This window comes from Salmo trutta, chromosome 2, assembly GCF_901001165.1.
Source record: "Salmo trutta chromosome 2, fSalTru1.1, whole genome shotgun sequence".
In the NCBI taxonomy this organism is placed as follows: Eukaryota; Metazoa; Chordata; class Actinopteri; order Salmoniformes; family Salmonidae; genus Salmo; species Salmo trutta.
Genome location: NC_042958.1, coordinates 64,888,562 through 64,896,616, shown reverse-complemented (window position 1 = coordinate 64,896,616; position 8,055 = coordinate 64,888,562).

The following is an 8,055-nucleotide window of genomic DNA, read 5'->3' as shown; positions in this document are numbered from 1 at the left end:
CTCCGAGCCACTTGTGAAGGTGAACCTGATTTTGGGGATCTTTTTCTATGGCTTCATCGTAATAGTGGTTCTCTATGATGCTGTGAGAATCTTCAAGGAGGCTAGAAGGAGATCTGATGCTATGGCCGCTGCCAGGCTGAAGAAAAGACAACCAGCCACCGATGAACCACAGACACTGGTGTCCAGAGTTCGGGAGAGCATATCTTCACACTTTGGTTTGAAACAGGCATCATCCACACCACAGTGTGCCCACATTTCTGACAATTCGGCAAAAGAGTTGCACAAGTCAAAGGAGTCAACCTCCACCAAGGACAAATCTGAAACGGTAAAGAGACCCGGAAAGAGTGCCGTCAGCCTGAGAGAGTGTGAGCCACCTCTGCCTAGCATCCCAGAGAACTTTCTTGTGCCTGACTCTGAGCCTGCCATCCAGGTGGCATTGAACCCATTCGACACCAAGCTAGCCGAAGTTGTATCTCACAATACTGAGGCATCCAACTACGAGGCAACCGAGAAGCCCTGCTACACACATTCCGGACTCACTGAGGTTTGTGTCGATTAAGACCGAGGACTACTTCTTAAACCAAGTGACATTGAATAAAAGCAGCAGATATTGAATCACCAAATGAGATCCCATGGAGACTGCCACCTTTGAAGACTTATTTTTTCTGTTTGTAAATGAATATAATTACTTTAGAATAGTAATAAAAATATATTGCATTTAAAATGTATGTTTAAAGTCATTTTTGAGTATTTTGATTTGTTGTTGTACATGAATAAGAAACATTATTTAATTGATAAAATAGATTTTTCGGAGAAAAAAATAGTTTAACAAATGATTCTTCTGTACTGTTGTATAGTTTTTTGCCAGTAGTTCTGAATATAGCCCTCACAAGCCCAAAGTGTCCCTGAAAATGTTGTGCTATGTCAGATATGTGCAGATACAGTGCCTTCAGAATGTATTCATACCACTTGACTCAATTCACATTTTGTTGTGTTACAGCCTGAATTCAAAATGGATTAAATATATTTTTTTCTCACTCATCTACACATAAGACCCCATAATGATAATGTGAAAACATGTTTTTTTGAAATTTTTGCACATTTATTGAAAATAAAATATACAATATCTAATTTACATAAGTATTCACACCCCTAAGTCAATACATGTTATAATCCCCTTTGGCAGCAATTACAGCTGTGAGTCTTTCTGGGTAAGCCTCTCAGAGTTTTGTACACCTCGATTGTACGATATTTGCCCATTATTATAAAAAAAATCTTCAAGCTCTGTCAAATTGATTGTTGATCATTGATAGACAACCATTGTGAAGTCTTGCCATATATTTATTTTATTCTTTATTTTTATTTGACCCATGTCATAGTGGTTTATAAGTCAGTATTTGTGAATTGGGTTGTGTTTTTCTGTGGATTCATGTTTATTGTATTGCTATTGAACTTTGACCATTGAAATCTGAGAGACCCTCAGATTAAGATAGAGTTGGGTGCACCCTAGTAAACTATAGGCAGGATATATGGCCGGTATCTAAGTCTATTGTACTATTGATGTATTTCATTCATATTGAGCTCATTGTACAAATTTCACATATCAATATTTCCTCAAGGTGATTCATTTTTTTTGTAAGTATTTTTGTTTACAAAATACAAGCCGGCATTCTTTTTCTAAATTATTCAGTTATGTGGTTTTCATTTCTCCCTACTGCTCCAGTAGTGAACCTAACTGGTCCAATAGAGTTTAAGCTTAAACATAGTGTTTAGCAATTGTTCCATAAGCAACTCCGGTATAGATTTGGCCTTGTGTTGTAGGTTATTGTCCTGCTGAAAGGCGAATTAATCTCCCAGTGTCTAACGGAACCAGGTTTTTCTCTAGGATTTTGCCTGTGCTTAGCTCCATTCCCTTTCTTTTTTATCCTGAAAAACTCCCCAGTCCTTAACTATTACAAGCATACCCATAACATGATGCAGCCACCACTATGCTTGAAAATATGGAGCGTGGTACTCAGTAATGTGCTGTATTGGATTTGCCCCAAATATAACGCTTGTATTAGGGACAAAAAGTTAATTGCTTTGCCACATTTTTTGCAGTATTACTTTAGTGCCTTGTTGCAAACAGGATGCATGTTCTGGAATATTTTTTATTCTGTACTGTCTTCCTTCTTTTCACTCTGTCAATTAGGTTAGTATTGTGGAGTAACTACAATGTTGTTGATCCATCGTCCATCACAGCCATTCAACTCTCTAACTGTTTTAAAGTCACCATTGGCCTCATGGTGAAATTCCTGAGCAGTTTACTTCCTCTCCAGCAGTGGTGTAAAGTAGTTAAGTAAAACTACTTTAAAGTACTACTTAAGGAGTTTTTGTGGGTATCTGTACATTACTATTGATATTTTTGAAACTTTTACTTTTACTTCACTACATTCCAAAAGAAAATAATGTACTTTTTACGCCATACATTTTCCCTGACAGCCAAAAGTACTACTTACATTTTGTCAGGAAAATGGTCCAATTCACGCACTTATCAAGAGAACATCCCTGGTCATCCCTACAGCCTCTGATCTAGCGGACTCACTAAACACAAATGCTTTGTTTGTAAATTAATGTCAGAGTGTTGTAGTGTGCTCCTGGCTATCCGTAAATAAAACAATAAAATATAAATTGTGCTGGCTGGTTTGCATAATAAGGAATTTGAAATTATTAATACTTTTACTTTTGAAACTTAAGTATATTTTAAACCAAATACTTTTAGACTTTTGCTCATGTAGTATTTTACTGGGTGACTTTCAGTTTTACTTGAGTCATTTTCTATTAAGGTATCTTTACTTTTACTCAAGTATGACGTTTCAGTACTTTTCCCACACTGCTCTCCAGCAACTAAGTTAGGAAGGACGCCTGTATTTTGTAGTGACGGTGTATTGATACACCATCTAAAGTGTCATTAATAACATCACCATGCTCAAAGGAATATTCAATGTCTGCTTTTTCTATTTTTACCCATCTAACAATAGGTGCCCTTCTTTGCGAGGCATTGGAACCCTCCCTGGTCTTTGTGCTTGAATTTGTGCTTGAAATTCACTGCTCGACTGAGGGACCTTACAGATTCATTAATTATCTGAATTAATGAATAAAATGAAGAGCAGGTTACAGAGTTGTTGATTGTCCACTGTCAACATTCTGGAACTCTTGATGTCATAATCGACTCTTCTATTACATCATGTTGGGTCCATATCTTATGTATCTTTGACAGTGAACAGTAAACCCAAATCACTTTTACAAAGCACAGCTGACCAGTTAGTAGTTTGACTTGTAATTTGTACTGCCTACTTTTGAAAGACAATTTCTTTCATCAAAATGGCACAGCTCGCCCGGAAAGGTGGGCTGTGCAACATGAAGATGTTCTTTTTGGCTGTTATTTTCTGTCTCCTATCGCCTGCTGCTACAAATGTGTTGGCTTCTTCGTCTTCGGACCAGAAGACTTTGATGCCAGTGAAGGACCACTCTGTTCGGAACAACCCTGACGCTACAAAAGAGACCAATTTTAAGACATTGCTGGAACAACTTGAGAGTTTACGGGTGAAAGACGATTCTTCTCCAGGTAATGTGGGCCAGTTGACAAAAGGATATTCCTCCAAAATTGCCAAGGACCCCTCGGAGCTTGTGGAGCCCCTGATTTCTGTTCCAGAGCACAAGCCTTTGATGCCAGTGAAGGACCACCCTGTTCAGGACATCCCCAATGTTGCAAAACTGACCAAAATGGTGCAAGTGGACCAGATGCTGGAACAACTTGAGAGGGTGAAAGATGATACTTTCACAGGTAAAGCTAAAGTCCCCCAGAAGATTGTGGAGAAACGTATTACTTATCTACTGGCTTACAAGCAAACAGCATTACATGGTGACGATGACGTCTTCAAAGAAAATGTTCAGGCTTCAGCTCCAAAAGCTCAGAAGAGCACCCTGAAGATCAAACCCAGAGTCAACATATTGACCGACCCTTCTTACTCCGAGCCACTTGTGAAGGTGAACCTGATTTTGGGGCTCTTTTTCTATGGCTTCATCGTAATAGTGGTTCTCTATGATGCTGTGAGAATCTCCAAGGAGGCTAGAAGGAGATCTGATGCTATGGCCGCTGCCAGGCTGAAGAAAAGACAACCAGCCACCGATGAACCACAGACACTGGTGTCCAGAGTTCGGGAGAGCATATCTTCACACTTTGGTTTGAAACAGGCATCATCCACACCACAGTGTGCCCACATTTCTGACAATTCGGCAAAAGAGTTGCACAAGTCAAAGGAGTCAACCTCCACCAAGGACAAATCTGAAACGGTAAAGAGACCCGGAAAGAGTGCCGTCAGCCTGAGAGAGTGTGAGCCACCTCTGCCTAGCATCCCAGAGAACTTTCTTGTGCCTGACTCTGAGCCTGCCATCCAGGTGGCATTGAACCCATTCGACACCAAGCTAGCCGAAGTTGTATCTCACAATACTGAGGCATCCAACTACGAGGCAACCGAGAAGCCCTGCTACACACATTCCGGACTCACTGAGGTTTGTGTCGATTAAGACCGAGGACTACTTCTTAAACCAAGTGACATTGAATAAAAGCAGCAGATATTGAATCACCAAATGAGATCCCATGGAGACTGCCACCTTTGAAGACTTATTTTTTCTGTTTGTAAATGAATATAATTACTTTAGAATAGTAATAAAAATATATTGCATTTAAAATGTATGTTTAAAGTCATTTTTGAGTATTTTGATTTGTTGTTGTACATGAATAAGAAACATTATTTAATTGATAAAATAGATTTTTCGGAGAAAAAAATAGTTTAACAAATGATTCTTCTGTACTGTTGTATAGTTTTTTGCCAGTAGTTCTGAATATAGCCCTCACAAGCCCAAAGTGTCCCTGAAAATGTTGTGCTATGTCAGATATGTGCAGATACAGTGCCTTCAGAATGTATTCATACCACTTGACTCAATTCACATTTTGTTGTGTTACAGCCTGAATTCAAAATGGATTAAATATATTTTTTTCTCACTCATCTACACATAAGACCCCATAATGATAATGTGAAAACATGTTTTTTTGAAATCTTTGCACATTTATTGAAAATAAAATATACAATATCTAATTTACATAAGTATTCACACCCCTAAGTCAATACATGTTATAATCCCCTTTGGCAGCAATTACAGCTGTGAGTCTTTCTGGGTAAGCCTCTCAGAGTTTTGTACACCTCGATTGTACGATATTTGCCCATTATTATAAAAAAAAATCTTCAAGCTCTGTCAAATTGATTGTTGATCATTGATAGACAACCATTGTGAAGTCTTGCCATATATTTATTTTATTCTTTATTTTTATTTGACCCATGTCATAGTGGTTTATAAGTCAGTATTTGTGAATTGGGTTGTGTTTTTCTGTGGATTCATGTTTATTGTATTGCTATTGAACTTTGACCATTGAAATCTGAGAGACCCTCAGATTAAGATAGAGTTGGGTGCACCCTAGTAAACTATAGGCAGGATATATGGCCGGTATCTAAGTCTATTGTACTATTGATGTATTTCATTCATATTGAGCTCATTGTACAAATTTCACATATCAATATTTCCTCAAGGTGATTCATTTTTTTTGTAAGTATTTTTGTTTACAAAATACAAGCCGGCATTCTTTTTCTAAATTATTCAGTTATGTGGTTTTCATTTCTCCCTACTGCTCCAGTAGTGAACCTAACTGGTCCAATAGAGTTTAAGCTTAAACATAGTGTTTAGCAATTGTTCCATAAGCAACTCCGGTATAGATTTGGCCTTGTGTTGTAGGTTATTGTCCTGCTGAAAGGCGAATTAATCTCCCAGTGTCTAACGGAACCAGGTTTTTCTCTAGGATTTTGCCTGTGCTTAGCTCCATTTCCCTTTCTTTTTTATCCTGAAAAACTCCCCAGTCCTTAACTATTACAAGCATACCCATAACATGATGCAGCCACCACTATGCTTGAAAATATGGAGCGTGGTACTCAGTAATGTGCTGTATTGGATTTGCCCCAAATATAACGCTTGTATTAGGGACAAAAAGTTAATTGCTTTGCCACATTTTTTGCAGTATTACTTTAGTGCCTTGTTGCAAACAGGATGCATGTTCTGGAATATTTTTTATTCTGTACTGTCTTCCTTCTTTTCACTCTGTCAATTAGGTTAGTATTGTGGAGTAACTACAATGTTGTTGATCCATCGTCCATCACAGCCATTCAACTCTCTAACTGTTTTAAAGTCACCATTGGCCTCATGGTGAAATTCCTGAGCAGTTTACTTCCTCTCCAGCAGTGGTGTAAAGTAGTTAAGTAAAACTACTTTAAAGTACTACTTAAGGAGTTTTTGTGGGTATCTGTACATTACTATTGATATTTTTGAAACTTTTACTTTTACTTCACTACATTCCAAAAGAAAATAATGTACTTTTTACGCCATACATTTTCCCTGACAGCCAAAAGTACTACTTACATTTTGTCAGGAAAATGGTCCAATTCACGCACTTATCAAGAGAACATCCCTGGTCATCCCTACAGCCTCTGATCTAGCGGACTCACTAAACACAAATGCTTTGTTTGTAAATTAATGTCAGAGTGTTGTAGTGTGCTCCTGGCTATCCGTAAATAAAACAATAAAATATAAATTGTGCTGGCTGGTTTGCATAATAAGGAATTTGAAATTATTAATACTTTTACTTTTGAAACTTAAGTATATTTTAAACCAAATACTTTTAGACTTTTGCTCATGTAGTATTTTACTGGGTGACTTTCAGTTTTACTTGAGTCATTTTCTATTAAGGTATCTTTACTTTTACTCAAGTATGACGTTTCAGTACTTTTCCCACACTGCTCTCCAGCAACTAAGTTAGGAAGGACGCCTGTATTTTGTAGTGACGGTGTATTGATACACCATCTAAAGTGTCATTAATAACATCACCATGCTCAAAGGAATATTCAATGTCTGCTTTTTCTATTTTTACCCATCTAACAATAGGTGCCCTTCTTTGCGAGGCATTGGAACCCTCCCTGGTCTTTGTGCTTGAATTTGTGCTTGAAATTCACTGCTCGACTGAGGGACCTTACAGATTCATTAATTATCTGAATTAATGAATAAAATGAAGAGCAGGTTACAGAGTTGTTGATTGTCCACTGTCAACATTCTGGAACTCTTGATGTCATAATCGACTCTTCTATTACATCATGTTGGGTCCATATCTTATGTATCTTTGACAGTGAACAGTAAACCCAAATCACTTTTACAAAGCACAGCTGACCAGTTAGTAGTTTGACTTGTAATTTGTACTGCCTACTTTTGAAAGACAATTTCTTTCATCAAAATGGCACAGCTCGCCCAGAAAGGTGGGCTGTGCAACATGAAGATGTTCTTTTTGGCTGTTATTTTCTGTCTCCTATCGCCTGCTGCTACAAATGTGTTGGCTTCTTCGTCTTCGGACCAGAAGACTTTGATGCCAGTGAAGGACCACTCTGTTCGGAACAACCCTGACGCTACAAAAGAGACCAATTTTAAGACATTGCTGGAACAACTTGAGAGTTTACGGGTGAAAGACGATTCTTCTCCAGGTAATGTGGGCCAGTTGACAAAAGGATATTCCTCCAAAATTGCCAAGTACCCCTCGGAGCTTGTGGAGCCCCTGATTTCTGTTCCAGAGCACAAGCCTTTGATGCCAGTGAAGGACCACCCTGTTCAGGACATCCCCAATGTTGCAAAACTGACCAAAATGGTGCAAGTGGACCAGATGCTGGAACAACTTGAGAGGGTGAAAGATGATACTTTCCAAGGTAAAGCTAAAGTCCCCCAGAAGATTGTGGAGAAACTTATTCCTTATCTACTGGCTTACAAGCAAACAGCATTACATGGTGACGATGACGTCTTCAAAGAAAATGTTCAGGCTTCAGCTCCAAAAGCTCAGAAGAGCACCCTGAAGATCAAACCCAGAGTCAACATATTGACCGACCCTTCTTACTCCGAGCCACTTGTGAAGGTGAACCTGATTTT